The sequence below is a fragment of the Acomys minous genome (genome assembly GCF_964271855.1).
Source record: "Acomys minous genome assembly, chromosome: 3".
Taxonomy (NCBI): domain Eukaryota; kingdom Metazoa; phylum Chordata; class Mammalia; order Rodentia; family Muridae; genus Acomys; species Acomys minous.
Window position 1 is genome coordinate 30,169,710 of NC_140485.1, and position 17,518 is coordinate 30,187,227.

Below are 17,518 nucleotides of genomic sequence, written 5' to 3' on the forward strand. Positions count from 1 at the left end.
CCTATGCCCACCTGTGCACTGTGATCAATGCTGTCCCTATGCCCACCTATGCACTGTGATCTGTGCTGTCCCTATGCCCACCTGTGCATTGTGATCAATGCTGTCCCTATGCCCACCTGTGCACTGTGATCAATGCTGTCCCTATGCCCACCTATGCACTGTGATCAATGCTGTCCCTATGCCCACCTGTGCACTGTGATCTGTGCTGTCCCTATGCCCACCTGTGCACTGTGATCTGTGCTGTCCCTATGCCCACCTGTGCTCTGTGATCAATGCTGTCCCTATGCCCACCTGTGCACTGTGATCTGTGCTGTCCCTATGCCCACCTGTGCACTGTGATCTGTGCTGTCCCTATGCCCACCTATGCACTGTGATCAATGCTGTCCCTATGCCCACCTGTGCACTGTGATCTGTGCTGTCCCTATGCCCACCTATGCACTGTGATCAATGCTGTACCTATGCCCACCTATGCACTGTGATCAATGCTGTCCCTATGCCCACCTGTGCACTGTGATCTGTGTTGTCCCTATGCCCACCTATGCACTGTGATCAATGCTGTCCCTATGCCCACCTATGCACTGTGATCAATGCTGTACCTATGCCCACCTATGCACTGTGATCAATGCTGTACCTATGCCCACCTATGCACTGTGATCAGTGCTGTCCCTATGCCCACCTATGCACTGTGATCAATGCTCTGCTAGTGGTCTTCTTGGAAGTCGTCACCAGCAGGGAACAGGGTCAGTTAATGGCTTAATGAAAACTCACAGAAGTGTAAAGTGGGAAGGACAGGGCCTTCTCCTGCCACCTGAGCTTGGGCTTGTCTGAGCCCAGGTAAGCCGGGCTAGCCTGACTTGTAGACTGACCTCACCTTATATGGAACCAGTATGTCTTATACTCTGTAAGGGCTGGTCACATCTTTTTTGTAAAGGTTGCACTAGGGTCTGTGATGACCAGGGTCTGGTATATATGAAAAAACAAAGCCTCTGGGGAGGGAGGCAACCATAGACTTGGCTCACAGGACAGTGGGCAGGGTTCCATGTCTGGTGCCACCATTCCATAGGGACAAGGAAAAACTGTTCAGGCACCCACTTGGAGGATGAGAGGGTAGCTGCTCGGGGAGGACAGAAGACAACTGGCCTGCCATGACAGCCCTTCGCAAATCCAGGCCAGAGCTATAGAGGCCCAAGACTGACAAGCTTTATAGCAGAGTTGTTAGCGTGTACAACTGTTAACAGCTGTGCTCTGCTATTTGGGATGCACCTTTGGGTCCTCTCTTGCGTCAGTTCGCTTATTCTCCTACCCCTGCTTTTCACCAGGAGTGAGTATCCAGTGTGGTCACCCACCTTATCCTGCCACCCCTGGCTTTGGATAACTTAACAGTTCCTCACCTTAAATGCCTTTCAGGAATTGCTAAAGGGATTCAGAGAATGGCCTACAGGTTGGCGGGGGGGGGGGGGGGGTGCATGGAGAGGGGTGGGCAGCTCCTGGGGAGGGAACCAGATTAGGTTAGATTAACTTACTCACACAAGGGAGTTCTGGGATACTGGACTGATGCTGATGGGATCCCTGACTTTTCTGGGAATCTGGTTCAGGGAACAGTGAAGGACACCCAGCTTAGGTGCCAGTGACACAGTGGGGGAGTAAGGTCCCAGCCCCCTCACAGGAAGACTCGGGGCATGTTTATCAGAGCTCGGGTCTAGGGCCCTAAAGCTCGGCAGGAGCCTTGGAACCTGTGGCCTTGACCTAATCTTTGGGTCTCAGCCTTTGCCTCTGTTGCTGACAAGAGAAGAAACTCATTCCCCTTGGCTAGCTTCTTGAGGCACAGCGAAGGAGAGCATCAGTCTGTTCTTACTCAAGGGGCTGTTAGGGTGATTTTTAATAAGAACTCCTCAGGGAGAGTCCAGTTGAAGCTCCAGGCTCCAGGTCAAGCAGGTCACATTCATGAACCCTATCCACAGGTCTGGGGCGGGGCACACTGTTTACTCTTCATCATGGGGGTTGAAGAATGAGATGGCCACAAAAACTAAATTGCTTGCCCAAGTATAGCAGCGAGGAAAGAAAGTGTCTGTCCTAGACCCCGATGCAAGCTTGGCTACGGTCAGTCAACAGGACCCCATCCCATCCAAGTACTATTTCCCAAGAGTGCTTGAGCAATGGCCTACTTCAAAATCATACTGCAAGACAGAGGCGACCTTCCTGGATTGTTCAGAGCTTAGAAATGTACCATTATTGCCACTAGTGAAGCCCAACGTGGCCTCGTAACGGATTCTGGTCCCTTCGTGCTTCCTTAAGACTCACCTTGGGTCGTCTCTCAGCCCTCTAGGAGGAACAGTGGTCCTCACAATTGAGGAAAACTGGTCTCAGTTGTCTCATTGGACAGGAAGCTTTTTCTCAGCCTTAGCTCTCTGGAGTTGGCCTAACTATCAGACTATATCATTTATTATGTACCATCTCCACTCCTGGCCCTGCACACCTTGGTAAACAAGACTTGACTTTTGGGAAAGGTAAGCTTGCTTTTTTCCCAAGCAGATGCTGCTATGGGTTAGCCTGTCCCCCTAGAGAAAGATGCCCACTCCATGGAGCCTCTGCTCTGCCCTTCTGCTTCTACCTGGATTTCTGTCCCCAGGGCATTCCCAAGAGAAGGCTGGCTGCATTCTGCCTAAATATGTTCTGCAAGAGGAAGCTCCTGTCCCAGTCCAAGGCCTGTGTGGCCCCCTCATTGCTCAGCCCCCAATAGGGGCCAGGCCTGCTGTTTGTTTCTTTTTTTTTTTTTTTTAAAGATTTCTTTATTATTATGTATACAGTGCTCTGGCTGCACATACACCTGCAGGCCAGAAGAGGGCACCAGATCTCATTATAGATGATTGTGAGCCACCATGTGGTTGCTGGGAATTGACCTCAGGACCTCTGGAGGAGCAGCCAGTGCCCTTAACCTCTGAGCCATCTCTCCAGCCCTGTTTGTTTCTCTTAAGGTACCCTGAGAGTCAGAAGAGGTGCTACTTCGCTTGCTTTCTATCCTGATTTCCCAAACCACACAGGAGCCACAGCCCTTCGCTCTGTGGTTTGCTGGCTTTGTGGAGCTGTCTAGGGCCACGTTGATGAGGTGTAGAAGACCCCCGAAAGCTGAGAGGGACACAGAGCTTCTGTTAGGCCACTTGCGTGACCCGGAGAGATGACGCAGGTCTAAGCCCTCGAATGATTTCCACACTCACAGGCCCCAGAGAATCCCAGGAGAGAGATATAATGACGAGGCTCATTCGGTAGCTTCTGTCAACACTTCTGCTGAATGAGAGGCCGAAGAGCAGGCTAGCCAGCTGAGGACAGTCAATATTGACTTGGGCCTTGTCTGGGCCTGCTTCCAGACCGTTCTAACAGTGCTGTGGTCCAGCGGCTGCGTACACCAGCCCCGCCCTCTGACCTCTGTGTGCTACATCTAGAATCCCAGTCTTTTCCCATCCTGCTTCTGGTACACAGCACTGGGCTGGCCTGGGTGCTAACTCGAAGGATGGAGAATGACACTCCTTCAGGGTGCCTCAGGCCAGGGCCCTTCTTCCTGTCAGATTTCAACTGACTTCATGAAGAAGCCCCTGGTCCTCAGGACCTTTCCAGAAGAATCTCAGTGGGGTCCCCAATGACAAGACTGCTTTGTATTTCTATAGCCCTCAACTTTCCAGATATGTTTTATTTTCCTCCTTGCTTGATGCTCACAAAACCACTGTGAGGTAGACGGAACCTGCCTGGCTGGGCCTTTTCATTTTTTATTTTTTAAGACAGAGTCTCTCTACATAGTCCTGGCTGTCCTGGAGCTCACTCTGTAGACCAGGCTGGCCTTGCACACACAGAGATTCCCCCTGCCTCTGCCCTCCAATTGCTGGGATTACAGGCATGTATAATGCCCACCATTTGCCAGATATGGTCCTAGATGCTTTTGATTCTTGCATGAAGTAGTTTGGGCAGCTCTTCTGGGCTCTGTGTGACAGATGGAGGAGGGAGGATTCTAGAAAAGCTGCTCTCCTCAATGGTACATGGAAAGCTGGGCTTCAAAGTCCCACTGACTCCGAGCTCCTTTGGCATGAGGCGTGCCCAGAGACGATGCCAAACAGCCTGCCCTAGCACACAGCTGCTTAGAGCAGAGATGGGCACAGAAGCCACAAGCCCAAGGCTCCCGGTGTCCCAGAAGCACCCAAGGTAAGCAGTACGCTCAGGTCAGGCCATGAACATGTGAGAATGCACGTTGCTGCTGCTCCTGTCTGTGAAGCTGCGTCAGAAATGGTCCCTTCTCCACGCCAGAGATGGTGGCTTAGGGTCTCCTGTTACTTACCTTCCTTGGACCCTCCCACTGCCTTGGTTTTATACCTGTTATTTCGCTCTAACACCCTCAAATAAATAAAATAAAATAAAATAAAATTTTAAAACCCTTGCTGAGTGGAGAGTTCTGTTCTCCAAAGTCTCCAGCTCCAGGTAGCTTAAACCCTTTTAGCTGAAGGCTGGTGAGGTGGCCTCCTGGGCTGTTGAATATTAACTATTCCAGTTTCAATTTCTACTTTCCAGTGAGGACCCCTTTATCATCATTGCTTTACACTGAACCCTGCATTTTTTTTTTTTAGAGAATTAAGTAAAACAACTTGCCTAAGGACTCTACAGCAAAGTGGGGGGCCTGAACCCACCACCATTTGGTTCCAAAGGCTGTGTTCTCAGCCCCCTGTCCGACATACAGCAGTGCAAGATAAGCAGGCATGGACTGGGGACCCCCTCCCCACCTTCGCATAGAAAAAGTCCAAAGAACCTAAAAAGCATTAGAATATGTCAAGATAACAGAGACTATAACCAGCATCCCAGGAAATCTTGTGCCTTAGCCCCTGGTGATCCGGGCAGCAGACCCCACATAGCAAGCTACTCTCTGAGTGTGGGAAAAGCCAGACTTCCTGCCCTGCTCAGCACAAATTTAGCTTTGCTACCTTCTTTCTTGCCTGGGGGCCTCTTGCATGCAGTCTGTGAGCCTGGGCTGTGTGATGCTGCCTTATTCAGCCGCTTATCAAACCTGCTGACATCAGAGGCTGGGCCCAAGACTGGGCGGGCCATTTGAAGCCCTGCTGGCCTACCATGTGCTGGAAGAGGTTGCAAATGACTTACCTGGCACATTCTATGGGTTGAGAAATGTCACCTCCACTGGGCCTCTGCCACTGTCTAACAGTACCTGGAGGAATCCAGCTCGGGAGGGCCCCTGGCTCTCCCACAGTCCTTCCCAACCTACCTCCTAGGAAGGACTGGAGCAGGAGGCCCCCTCACTCACCTCCTGTGGCCTTCTCTTCTCTCCTTTCAACCTTCTGCGGTCAGCTCTCTAGAGCATGAAGGGGAGGGAAGATCCCAGGATCTTTCAAAGCCAGTCCTCCTGCCGGCCTAGGAAGAAGAACACTGTGATCAATGTAATTAAGTGTCCCCGCAGATTCTGCGACTGGCTGGAGTCCAGGACGTTGGGAACCGCACCCCGCCCGCCTAGCGACAGAGCGAACTCGGGTGCCTGCTGAGCCGCAGACCTTGGGGCTGGAAAAGGTGGGGGAAGGGGGCGCAGCGCCGCTTCCGTGGTCGCCCGAGTCCCCCGCTCGCTCAGTCCCGTGCGGCGCTCACGCCGAGGTGTGTCGCCGAGCCAGCGTGCCGGCACCCAAGGGCCTAGGGGACCTAAGAGTCCCGCAGCAGGGCAGCCGTAAACTTCGGCGACTGGGAACCCGGGGGGAGGGGCCGTGTGAGAAAGACCAGCCTGTCCCCTAGGGAGTAGTCCCTGTTCGGGTCCCGAGGATCCCCCGCCCGCCGCGGCGCCCGGGGCACCCACCTGCCGAGCGGGAAGCCGCGGAGAGCCCCGAGAGGCCCGCGGGAACCGGGCCCGCCCTCTGCGGGAGGGACCTTGGGCGCCGGCACGGCAAGGAGGGGCCGCGCGGCACGTCTGTGCGACGCCCGCTTCACCTGGCGAGGAGTTGGGCTGCAGGGTGTGGCTTCAGGTGAGACGCTGAGAGCGCGGGAGCTCCGGAGAGACCGCTAGGGGCGCGGGGGCTCCGGGGTCAGCCTAAGGGGAGGCTCCCTGCCCACAGCCTTCCTCCAGCAGCTCAGCCCCAGCCCCGGTGACCACGGCCTGGCAGCGGCGACCTCCCCGCGATGCCAATCCAGGATTTGGATTATCTACTGGGTGGCTGTTGAGCAATCAACTCGTTAATTTGCTCGCAGGTGTCTGCTTTGGAGCCCCGGGCCCACTCTCCAAGACCTGTGCCCACTCGTACATCTCTCAGAGCCTGATCAGGAGTCCTGAAACCGGGCACCTTGGCTTGTTTGCCGAGTCTGGACAAGTTCCTGCGCTGCACTGAGACTGTCCTGGGGTGGCCTCTGTGCAGCCAGGAGAGGAGGATAGAAAGAGATGCCAATTTCTTTGTCGCCTTGGCTTAGCCCTGAGAACTTTATGCAGCTTTAAGATGATAGGAAAGGGACTTTTGGGGAGAGATCACTTCCAGCAGCTTGGCACATAGAAACAAACGATGAAGTCGCCGCAGAGGCCCTCTTCCAGGTTTGGGAGAGGAGCACTGTCCACCTGTCTGTCTCCTCCCCGAACAAGGAGTGGAAAGACCGTTACCATCCTCTACTTGATCCCTAGGAGAGAACTGTACTTGCAGTGTGCTAAGAGGATTCTGGCTGAAAAACATATGACATCTGGAACCCAAATGGGGGGCTGTCAAATGGGGAGGGGGGTGCTAGGTGACTGCTGGTGTCACAGACAGGGAATTCTGGACACAGTACAGGAATGTTTCTTTTGTCATCATTGCTGGGTATCTCAAACTTTAGTTTTTAATCGACATCATGTTTGCCACCTCTTTTTGTTCATTGATTCTTTAGCCCTATGGACGCGGTTTCTGAATAAGGCATCTGCGTTGGGGATTGGGTAGCCTGCCTACAGTTTAGTCTAGGGCTCCCACTGAGGAGCATAAAGGTGATCCACAGCAACGTGCCAGCCCCACAAAGGTCTATGCTCTGTATAACCTTACATAGACCTCCATGCCCTCAGCTGTCCTGGAGAAGGCATGGTGCCAGTCCTGTGTGCTGCGGAGCGAGGGGGCAGGGTGTAGAGGCTTCGGCAGCTGATCACAAGTTCTCCCGGCCCCCCACCCAACACATATATGTACATCTCGTGCCTCTTTGCTCTTTGCTGTCTCCTCTTCCTCTCTCTTTCCTAAGTGGATTCTATTTCCGCCGGACAAGCAAAACCCTGACTTCTGTGCCCAGCCAGGAAGCTGCCCGAGTCCCCTGAAGGGATGCACATGTGGCTTCTCCACAGATCAGTCACCTCAGCGCCTAGGCACTTGCCTGATGTTGGCTTCTAGGAAGAAGGTTTTGTGCTGTGTGGAGGGAAGAAGACTGCTTGTTGTGTGTTTGAAATGAACTACAGCCCAAAACTGAGTGAGGTGTAGCATTGAATCTTGAATCAACACCTTAAATTACTTTTCACTGATCCACAAGTACACATGTGAAGTACTGTCTTTTAATAAAATACCTTTATATGCCAAAACTATGACCCCAAACATGAATTTTGAACTGTTGAGCTACAATAAAATATGAACATTTTAGAACATTATTAGAAATCGACTGGTATTGAATTCGGTTTGAATCAAGGTTTATCTATCCCAGGGTAGTTATCAGCCAAATCTCATCCTTTCCTTACAGGGAATGGGCTTAGAAAACCCTGGGTTCTCCCTCCAGCCTTGGAAGCTGAACTGGGGCCTGAAGCCTGGGGCCTCAAGAAGGGCACGGGCTTCCACACAAGATGGGTCAAGGAAATAATGACCCCTTCATTGATAACGTCAACCAAAGCCTCTATCAGTAAGATTTGCTAAAGAAAAGTTCCCACCGTGAGTACAGCATTTCCCTTAGGGACCTCTCAGGGCTCTGATCTGATGTTTCTACATTTCTGGATGCTTCTACGCAAAGTGGGTTGGAGATGGCCCGCAGGTCGGGATGCCTGAGATGTGTGGGGTAGATTGAGAGGCTGATGCCTATTTGTGTCTCTCTCCCTCTTCTCTGCACTCCTCAGAGGAGAGAGTGGGACCACAGTGTGGAGAGTCCTAGCAACAGATGAAGGACTGCGTTGCCTCCAGTGTGCACACACCTCACTCTAGGCCTCTTGTCCCCATTGTGCAGGCAAGACCATGGGACACCAGACACACACTCCCCTGAGGAGGCTCCATGCGTGGCATAGCGGAAGGAGTTTATGTACTGCTGTCTACACATCCACACATCGGGCAGGAGAAAGCACAGGTAACACCCAGAGAAGAAGCTCTTACAATACTGGCCAGTCAGCCAGCACCATCTTCAAGTGCCTCAAGGTGCCACATGGGGTGGGGTGAACACTACCCAGTTCTCTCTCAGCCAGTGGCTGTCGGGCCTGTTGTAACATTGGACCAGGCAGCAGAAGCCAGGGCTGAGAGCCCAGGTTAGGGCCAAAGAGGAAAGATATGGATCAACTTGCGGTTTAGAAATACAAACACATTATCCTTCCCGGCACCTTTCTGTTCAGAACTTGAAAAGCTTCCTAGGAACCCAGATCTTGCTAACATCCTATCTCTCGATGCCTCTGCCCTCCTAAGCAACACTAGTAATCACACCTGCCAATTACCGAATGCTTCCTGTGGGCGGAGCCCCGAGCGTAGCTCTGAGCGTACACTTTTCACTCTGCGCGATAACCCTGGGTGAAAGCACTGTTATTATTACTTTGCAGGTGACGAACCTGAGGCACAGGGTGGCTAAGGCAGGACTTGTCATTCCTGCAGATGGGTCCTCCCCGCCCACACATACACTTACCCATGTGAGAAGGTTTTTAAGAGGCAGCAGTTTTAGAGGTGCCGAGCACCTGAAGGCCCCTTGTAATTACCCTGGTGGTTAACCCCAGCCAGCCCTCTGGAGGCAGAAGGAGGCAGATCTCTGTGAGTTCGAGGACAGCCTGGTCTGCATAGTGAGTTCCAGGATAGCCAGGGATACAAAGAGAAACTCTGTCTCCGAAAACAAAACCACCACCACCAAAGGAAACTCTCCTGTCTAGGAGGAAAGCACGCTAAAGAGAAACACGTGTGTCCTTCCCTCCCAGCTATCAGTCTAGGGGGTAGTGGACCACCAAGATCCATGACTTTCTGCTTGAATTCCTTTCTAAGGAAAGGGGCAAGAGGAAGTCCGGGTGCCAGCCAGAATTTGCCTCCCAAGGAGGGACTTCATACAGATCTGACAACCTATCTGCCCACCTAGCAGGACATTGCTGAGACCGAGATGGGCTACTAGTGTGCAGAAACACACCCTGGCTAGGACTAGTTAGTTACACACTTCTCCTGCCCTCTATTTAAAACCAAACCTGTCAGTACTCCTAAAGATGGACTTGGGGGGGTCACTGGACCCCCTTCTTTTGTTGGCATTATCAGTGACGTGAGTGAACCTAGCTTGTTGTGGCTGACAGATCACAAGCTTTTACCCTAAAAAAGCCCATAATGTGTCATGAGTGGGGATTAGCGTCCTATACAGGAGGCCCCAGTCTCTAGCCATCTGGTGTTATTATGAAAAGACAACCATTTGTACACTGGAAAAAGGGGCCTTCACTGAACATCAAATCTCCCAGCATCTTAACACTGGACTTCTGAGCTCCCAGAACCACAAGAAACAGTGTTGTGTGTAAGGTGCACAGCAGACAGCTGCCTAAGCCAGTTACTGAGTGGAGAAGCCACATGTGTATGACACAAGCTTCTCTTAACTCATTAACTCTGGTGCTCAGAAGCCCCTGAGGCCAAGGACAGTCCGAACAGCTGGCAGCGGGAAGGGACCAACTTAGACCACTATGCAGGAAGGGTGAGTTAGTGCGTGGGGTATCTCTACCCTAACTCTGAATAGAACACAAGAACCCCCATATGTGCAAGGCAAGGGTGGTTTGCATCCCCTCCCAGGAACCAAGTACAAGGTCTCACTAGTCATGAGTCAACACCTTGACTGCAGACCCTGCCTCTAGCTAGCTGTCCATCACAGGCCAGAATGGACATGAGTGCCTAGAGATGACTGAGGAGGGGGGGCATTGACACATCTGCACACAGCAGGCAGCAGGACAGGTCCTGTGGAGACTGGGTACCTGCTCCCTGGAAGCAGGCGCTCTTTGGAGACTATCTGTTTCCACCTGTCTCTTCTAGGATGCCCCACACGTGTCTCTTTCTGCTCTGGGATTGGCTCTGCACTAGTGCCCTTTCCATGACAGCCCATCCATGCATTTGCTGATGGAGCAAGAGCGCCTAAGGGCCTGGCAGCATGAGTTGGGGGAGCTTTCTTTGTCAGACCCTTGGGTCCTCCTGCAGGAGGAGGCAGGCAGAGTCTAGCTGTAGAAACCATGGATTCCTGCAGGACTGGAGCCCTTTGCTCTGTCTGGATGCTCAACATGATGACCTCACCCTTGGTTTCTTGATGTGGATAACAGGGAAACTTTGCTCTGTTCCCTTGGGAAGATGATGAAGTGAGTCTAGTACCTCCAAATAGGATGAAAGCCCCAAACAGCTGCTTGCATCTAAGTAGCCAATGAAAGAACAAGGAGACTAAAAACCACACACACACACACACGCACGTGTGTGCGTGTGCACACAGTATTCACATATCTTCCCTAAAGAGCAGTCAAGCCCATGTGGTATGCCAAAGAGCAGAATCCAGGATTCTTCCAGAAGATAAACTGCCAGCTACTCAACCAATTCAACAGGCCTGTCTACTTCGCAGTCTATAAAAGAACCCAGCCCTGCCTAGGGTCCAGTTGGCATTGGGGGAAAGTCCATAGGTACACATCTGATGGGACCACCCATCCGTTTGCTGATGGGACAAGGCATACTGGCCTCAGCAGAGGGAAACAGCCTCACCCACAACAGTCTCTCTCTCTCTGACTACTTTTTCTCAAATTCTAACCCTTTCTAGATTGCCCTCCAGACAAAAGCTGTCAGTGGGTGTTCAACTAGCCAGATCTTCCCAAGGGGCCTGGTAACCTGAGATGAGCCATTCAGGAACACTGGCCTCTCTGCAGACTGTGGCACCCTTCCCGGGTGTATGAACTATAAGCTGAGGCATCCTGGGAAGGCCTGGGGAAACAAAGCCATCTCTGCACTAAGGTCACTCGTTTTTAGACACATGATGAATTCATTTAATATCTTTTTGCTATGGCTGCTTTGCAGGCTCTACTATTAATGGGCGCCAAAGTTCCATCCAAATGTCTTTTGCTGGCATTTCAGCCCTCTGGCTGCTACGGTTACAGGCTGAACGAACAGCTAAAAGCCCCCCTTGAATGGAACCCCTTCATTATCTTTATTTTTCTCTGCTGAACCTGCAGCTGCTGCCCCAGGTCTGAAGCTGGGACAGGGCTGTGACTGTGGCACCCTTGGGTCTGACTTTCAGGGATCGACAGATGGTGATTGGATAGGGGTGGGGGGAGACCTGTGCCTGGCCAGATGAGGACTAAAGTAAGATGTTGGCCCTCTAAGTACTACCCCAATTCTTTGGATAGAAGACCATACTTAGGTGTGGTTGCATGAAAGCCATAGGGTCTGGGCTATGTGGCCTCTAGGGAGCTCTGACCACAGGGCTGATATTTGAAGGCATGACTTGTTTCACGGCCACTTAGCTGGTCTCTGCCTGACTGTCTGTTCTCTCTGGGTATTTCCTTTTCCAGCCCTCTGGCACATACTGGGCAAAGCTGCTGTTTTCTTACTGGAACATTCCTGTGACCACTCTCAGGGTGGGTCCTGGTCACCTCATTGCCACACCCATACCTGTGCCCCTGCTCAGCTGGTGGATTCGGTGATTGCTAGCATTGTTCTTACATGCTATGTAGAGTCCTGCACGTCACCCTTTTTGGCCCTAACTGCCATGAGGCTGGCTCCATATCTCCCGGGGGGGGGGGCAGGGGGTGGGGTGTGTGTGGGGGGAGGCTAACATTTCTACTTCACCTCTCCTCTCTGGACATTGGACACACCATCTTCTCCCAGCAAGTTCCACCCTAAAGTCTTTCTGCCTGTCTCAGATCTGCTGACATGGGACCATCCTCCTCCTCTTCCTGGGACCTGCCTCTGAGGTGATGGCTACACACTTATATCCCTTCCTTGTGGGGGGTGGGGGTGGGCTAACAAGATGGCGCAGCCCCAGTGGGCAAAGTACTTCCTGTGTAAGTAAGTAGAAGAACTGGAATCCATCCCTCTTCCCTGCTAAAACCCACATGAAAGGCCAGCACAGAGCGTGTCCCCAGCTCTTGGGATAAGCCCAGCCCAGACAGACGCCCAGGGCTCACTGGCCAGGTAATCTAGCTGAAATAAGGAGCACCAGATTCAGTGAGAGACCTTATCTCAAAAAAAAAAAAAAAAAAAAAAAAAAAAAAAGGGCAGTGGAGAGATGGCTCAGCACTTAAGCGTTCTTTCTGCACTTCCAGAGGACCCAAGTTCAGTTCCCAGTACCCATAGCAGGTGGCTCACACCTGCATGTATGTCCAGCTCTGGAGGACTCACCACTCTTTTCTGGCCTGTGCACACATGTGGCATCCACGTACATAGACAAAACTAAATTCCTTAATAATAATAATATAGAGAAGTAATTGAAGAAGACAGTGATATCAACTTCTGGCCTCCTCATGGAGCACACCAGCATATAATATAATGCACAGAGATACAGACAGACAGACACATATACACACTCATTGCTAGAAAGGAAAATATGTGTTGGTGAAAAGATGATCTGAGATAACCCTCCCCGGATGCCGCTCTCCCCTCTGCCCATATTCTCTCATTTCCAGAATCTCTTATCATGGCTCCTTGCTGGCCTAAGGCTTTCACAGCCTGGGCTACTACCTAGGACACAGGGGGCTTGAGTCAATCCACTGACAAACGAGTTAGATCTGTTTCTTGGCCAGTGGCCTAGCGCAGTGCCCAGGAATGATGTCTGTCCTTGTGGGGGGAATACTAGATTAATAAACACAGGCCAGACTGAGGCCCCCATGCTGAGCAGAAGGCATGGTGAGCTGACAGCGCAGGCCCCTGTGAGAACAGCATGCACAGAAGAGGAGGCCTAGGGACCTGCCCAGCCTCCCACTGTCAGGCCAAACCACCTCTCTCAAAACCATCAATTACCAGCCATTCTTGCCTGCTGCTGGTCCAGGGAGGCAGGGTCAAGTTAGCTGGGTGACCTCAGGACCCACCTTTTCTCCCCAGGCCTGGTTTCCTCTATAAATCAGTGACAGCCGGATTAACCATTGTCAGAGAACCTCCTTTGTCCTGAGGGTGCCACAGCATCTAAGAGGGCCAGCGTGTTTGTGGATAGCTGGTCCTTCCCTTGGCGACTTGTACTCTGGCTGGACTGCTGTGGTCTAACTGGTCCCCTAGCTCCCTCTACTCCAGCACCTTCTTGTACAAGTCCACAGGATGCCTCACTGGAAGCTGAAGGAGAGAAAATGGACCAGGAGGTGCTCCAGGCTAGGAAACCAAACCACAGAACCAGTCCTCCCAGTTTTAACTCTGCTGATGCTGTAGCTTTTGGGAGTCCCTCGGTGTCATGCAGGAAGCCTTGAGCAAGGTGACTGGTTTGTTGCTATTTGCCCTAGGGGACAGTAGGCTGGGCCCCTGCTACACCTGCACTGAAATTAGAGGCCAGAACAATCGATGCATGGCTGACCTGGGGTTTCTGCCCTTATTTCTCTGAGCACTCAGGGAAGCCCTTTCCACACTCTGGGCAGCCTGAAGTGAGGAAGAAGGACCCAGCTATGATGCGCCCTCCTTAACCAGAGGTCTGGGGACCTAGGAATCAGACACAAGCAGAGCATCCCCAGGACAGTCCTGTCTGATTACACAGGGTGTTAGCAGAATCGGTGCCCCAGAGAAGTCCCGATTGTCCAAAAGTGCTCATCAGCATCCCTCTGCAAATACCTGGCTCTCTGTACTGCAACAATGCCATAAGGAGCTCTTATAGACATTACTGACCAGCGTGAGTGCTCATTGGCTGGGGATGAAGTCCTGTGGCCTCTTGTCCAGAGAGGGGGACTACATGATCTCTCCCAACTTAGCAAAAGAATGTCATGCCCTGGGTTTGTCTTTGTTTCTAGGTGAAATCAGAGCCCTGGTGGGTGGGTGGGTGGGGGTTATCTTTCCTAAATTACTTGGACAGATAACCATCTTGTAGGAAAGGTTTTTAAAAGGTTCTAGGGTTAGGCATCCCCAAGTCTTTCATCAGGGTGGTTCTGTCTGCATGCAGCATTCCAAACTTTGTGTTTCGGATGGAGAGGACACAGTTCTTCAAGAACTACAGCCACCACTGTGAGAAAAAGACATCGGGCCCAGAGGGGAGCGGTCCCGGGCGTTCACTTCACCTCTTCATCACTTGCATGGCCACAGCCCCGCCCCCCAAATCCTCAGGACCCTGAACTCTAGACCTCAGAAGGAACTGTTATCAGTAGCCTGACCTTGGACTTCCTGGCCTCTGGAACCGTGATACAAATAAAGCTCTGTTGTGTGTGAGCTACTAAGCTGTACATACTAACATTGTAGTACCACACAACAGACTGAGCCACCAGAAAAGGCATGGCCTCCTTCATCTCATTGGTCTCATTCTCAGCTTATCCCTTCTGGGCTCCAGAGTCTAAGTCATAATAGAAGTTGAGGGTGTACATGTTTGGTGGGGGAAACAGCTTCCCGGGTCGTGCACGTAGCTCATACACACAGAAAAGCCAGCCTTGCCTAAGACATTTCCACTTCCTATGCCATGGCCCAAGCTGCTAGCTAGCCCAGTTCTACCAGGAAACTCACAAAAATGAATTTTTCCCCCCAAGCCGCCTCCCTCCAGGGCTGGCTACAAAATGCCTGACAATGAGGTTTGCAGGGCCCCACTACTGCCCTTAACTACCTTGTCACCCACTGGGTCTTCAGCCACAGGTTTCCCAGGAGCCCTTTCTGCCTTCTGCAAAGGAGCCCCGCTGCCTTGGAGGTACCTCTGGGCCGTGTGGGTAAGCAATATCATCTTCTAGTAGTTTGGCCTATTCCTTGACTGGCTCTGCCAGTCCTCTGTGCCAAGAATCTCCACAGGGACAGATATGGTCAGAAACCAGCCCAGAGGCTTTATTTAGCCCTCGTAAGCCCCCTGCAGCCTTCCTATATCCCAGTGGCCTGGCTTCTACCTGAGGCTTCCTCCAAGCCAGCAGCCTCCCCAAGGGACCACTGTCTGCTTGGGTACTCTCTAGCTTCTGCCACTCTGTCCCCAGCTGGGTTCTGGCTTCTGCTCAGCTCTGCAGACCTGGAACCTCCCAAGGTTAAGAGTCACCTTCTGGAGGGAAGCAAGAAGCCCTTTCACAGCCAGGTCATTTTCCTCATTCTGGAGCCAGATGGTGAAGCCTGTGTACTCTCTCTCTCCCAGAACAGCGGCTAGGGTTGGCCATCCTGAGGAACGGTACGCAGAATATGCTGGAGCCCCACCAGCCTGCACCTTCCCTGTGCCCGGCAAATGCCAAACGCACACACTCAGTCAGTGTATGTCGTAGGGGGAGGGGTCACCAGGAAGGTTCTGCAGTTCCTATATGCCCTGCAGGGGCTCAGAGTTTCCACCCAAGTCAAATACTTCTAGAAGAGTTTGCTTCTGGTGCCAACTCCTCTGGTGCCATTGTTAGAGTTCCCGGCTTACCACCAGAAAAAAAAATGTGGGTAAAACTGCCCACAGAGGGAGATCCTTCTTGGCCCAAAGGCCGAACCTCAATTTTTCTTTTTTTCTTTTTTCTTTTTTTGGTTTTTTGAAACAGGGTCTCTCTGTGTTAGCCTTGGCTGTCCTGGACTCACTTTGTAGACCAGGCTGGCCTCAAACTCACAGCGATCTGCCTGCCTCTGCCTCCTGAGTGCTGGGATTAAAGGCATGCGCCACCACACCAGGCCCGAACCTCAATCTTAACTAGGCCCCCAAGCCCACCCTGGGAACACAGTTTCCATTAGAACAAACTTAAGGAAAGACACTCCTCCCTGGACCCCGCCCCCCTACACAGACCCATGGGAGAAGAAATGCAGACTTCTCTGACCTTGGCATCCCACACCAGGGGCTGGACTGCTAGCCTTGGTCTGCAGAGCATGAACTTGAGTTCCTGAGGCATGACGGAGCCCACCAGCTAAGACTCCTGAGCAGAGGCTCAGAGCCTAGTGAGGACTAAGGGTAGCACTAGCGTGCCCCCACGTAGGCTCCCTGCCTCTGGCCTCATGCTGACTTTCAGAGCCAGGTTAAGTTCAGGGAAAGGGCATTCATAAGGGGCAGGAAGCCAGTAGGCAGAGGACGCACCATAAATATTTGTGGAATGACTACATGAGAGGCAGGTGAGAGGGCTTCTTGGAAGGAGTCTTGGTGACCCTGGCTTGGCCTGGCTTGGCCTGGCAGGAGCAGGAAGCAAACAGCAGGGATTGCAGAAACAAGCCCAGAGGCCCAAGCAGGTTTCCACAGAGCTGTTACCTGAAGGGGGGCAGGGGGCCAGGCTGCTAAGCAGACCCTCACAGCTTATGTGTGAACATGGAGTTAGCTTCTTTGGCCTTTGTGAAGAGGGACCTCAATGTATGGACACCCTGTCCCCAGCTCAAGAATCTAGAGCTGCTGCCACAGTCGCGAGACCTTACCTTGGCACTCCTTCCGGCCTCACCCTCTCCCACTGCAGGCTGGTGCTTGTCTGAAGCCCAGGAAGCTGCTTCTACCTTCAGGCGAAAAGGGGGGGGGGCGGGAAGAAGAAGAAAAAGAAGAAAGAAAGAAAGAAAAAAGAAAAAAACCTCAGTCATTTTTCCCTTTCAGCCTCTTTTCTCTGGAAGGTCCCTCATTGGTGTCATCTTGTCACTGTGGGCACAACCTGCCTGCCAGCAGCGGTAGCTACTCACCAATGTGCCTGAAAGCCTGCCGGTGGTGTCAGGGAGGCAGGGGGCCTACCCCCCTCTGCCTGACATACATTGGGTATGCCGGGAAGGGGGTTTCAGGGTGACCCCGACTCCAGCTGAGCCCCAGACTGTAGCCTACCCACTGAAGGAGTCTAGGAGTTCAGCAGGGGACACACATAGGTGCTGAGCAGCTCTGCATGGGCGAGTGACAAGATCGTGGAAGGAAGGTGTTCCCTGAGTGCCCAGGGCTGTCCGGAAGCGGGAACAACGGACCTGCAGCCCCACACCTTATGAGTTTAGCTCCTACACTTGGCCAGGCCTCAGGACCACTTCCTACCTTGGCATCTGGCCATGTCTCTGTCCCGTGGACCCAGCAAGGGCTTGGGCCTGCCTGAGCAGGCCAGCTGTTCCTCAGTCTGCTCAGGCCATGTGTTAGGTTTCCCTTCTCCCGAGCATGCATTCAGGACCAAGCCCTCCCAGCGTGAGTCAGGATCAACTGCTGTCAAATCCTCCTCCCCAGCTCTCTGCTGACCAGCGGCTGGCCTCAGATCTGGGCTGGGAGCACACACTGTGACACACCCTCATCCTCTCTCTCTCTCACACAC

At 52.5% G+C, this 17,518-nt stretch overlaps 1 protein-coding gene across 2 annotated transcripts in view; it reads right to left on the reverse strand.

Moving 5' to 3' along the window:
* The window catches only part of PAK6 (p21 (RAC1) activated kinase 6), a 35,416-nt gene that overhangs the window by 17,101 nt on the left and 797 nt on the right, over nucleotides 1-17,518 (reverse strand). The window contains exons 1-3 of one of the 2 annotated variants that reach the window (XM_084775283.1): nucleotides 17,251-17,478; nucleotides 16,665-16,739; nucleotides 5,297-5,418 (exon numbers count right to left, since the gene is read on the reverse strand). The gene's annotated coding sequence lies outside the window, so the exon portion shown is untranslated. Of the gene's footprint in view, nucleotides 1-5,296; nucleotides 5,419-16,664; nucleotides 16,740-17,250; nucleotides 17,479-17,518 lie in introns of those variants that run through there. The other variant, XM_084775282.1, reaches the window with a different exon arrangement.